Source organism: Littorina saxatilis, linkage group LG16, assembly GCF_037325665.1.
Source record: "Littorina saxatilis isolate snail1 linkage group LG16, US_GU_Lsax_2.0, whole genome shotgun sequence".
NCBI lineage: Eukaryota > Metazoa > Mollusca > Gastropoda > Littorinimorpha > Littorinidae > Littorina > Littorina saxatilis.
Window position 1 is genome coordinate 31,154,373 of NC_090260.1, and position 1,769 is coordinate 31,156,141.

Here is a 1,769-nt window from a genome sequence, read left to right on the forward strand (position 1 = left end):
ACAAGAGACACGACTTAAAAAAACACAAATACATGTTTCTTTGAAATAGCTTAGAGTACAACCATCTTGAGCACATTCTCAGATAAGTCAAAGCAACATTTCTTTATTGTTTTGTCGTGTCTCTCTTTTGTCCAATTTATAGACAGTTTGGTCGATTTTTGTGTGAAATGGTTGTTTCGTCGTGAATTAAACGTTCCAAAATCTAATCTTTTCAGTTTTCTAACTTTTAAGTTCTGTTTCAAACTCAATGTGAGAATACCTTGGGGAAAATATTAACGAATTCGTGTGTTGTTGCTTTTGTTGTTGTTGTTAATGTTTTGGTCAATCGGTGTCTCATGTCTTTAATCTGTCTCCGCCTTTTGCAGTGCCATTCATATAATTATATATAGTTGCACCACCGAGCTGCTTGGGACGGTGAAAACGGGCGGCGGAGATGTAGCTCAGTTGGTAGCACGCTGGTGTAGCCAGTTGGTCGCTATCAGCGTGGGTTTTTTTGGGTTCTTTTTTCATTTTTCATTACTTTATTGTCCCATCGCTGGGTAATTCGGGTCGCTTCCTCCCAGTGGAAAGCTAGCAGCAACGGAGTCGCGCTACCCAGGTGTCTGCGTGTTTAGGTGTATTCAGCCACCTGCACTTACGGCAGAATGACCAAGGTCTTTTACGTGCCATTGTGATGACACGGGGGTGGGACATGGCTTCCGTCTCTGGGTCTGCACATAAAGTTGACCCGTGTCCGTCCCGGCCCGAATTCGAACCTGCGACCTCTCGATCACAAGTCCAGTGCTCCACCAACTGAGCTACCGGGCCCCCCGATTCCAACGTTCGGCGAGAGATTTATTTATCGGAGTCAACTTTCTGCAGACTCTCTTCGGTGTCCGAACACCCCCGTGTGCACACATGCGCATGAAAAAGATCTCAAGTTCACACAAAAGTCTCAGGGTTTGGAAAACACGAAGACACGCATTCATCATCTCTCGTCTCCGATTATCATGATTGTATTTTGATACTTTGACGAGACAAACCCAATGCTGGTGTGTCGAAGAAGACAGCCACAGCGGGCTTGTTCGAGTCAAAGTATCACACCATATTATCTTCAGCGTATTACCAATACCTATCCCAATATAGGCCAACTGGTCTAAGAGGACGTTAAATCCTAATAGTCAGTCAGCCACGTTAAAAACTAACTGCCAACCCATTCTAATAATCATCGGTCCACGCTAACGCTCAGTCTCTCTGACGGGATGAATAATTACTACGCGCATTAAAGGGAAATCTTTCAAAACAAGAATAAAGAGTTATCTTCCATATCTTTTTCGCTAATGTTTTTTTATAACAGACGAAAGACAAACGTGATTTTAGAATGGCCGACTTCGACAGTGATCTCCGTTCTGTTCTTAACAGTTATGATAAAGACATCGTTCTAAGATCAAAACAAGTCGAAATTTTGAGACTGCTGTGGGAAGGAGACCGTGATATTGTTGCATCACTCCCAACTGGGTACGGAAAAAATCATCCGCTCCGTAGCCATTTTGTTATGATCACGTGACAAAGTTGATTATCACGTGACACTTTTTGCCTTGTTTAGAGTTGTTTGCACAGTAAATACATCCGCGAAAAATAGCTCGCTTGAAAGTGTCTTACATAACAATTCCTTTCTAAATGTAAAAATTACACAACACAATGAAAAATCATTATCGACGATCGCGAATCTGCTTATATCAATAACACATTACGAAAAGCTCTAAATATGTAAAAAAAAAAAAAAAAAA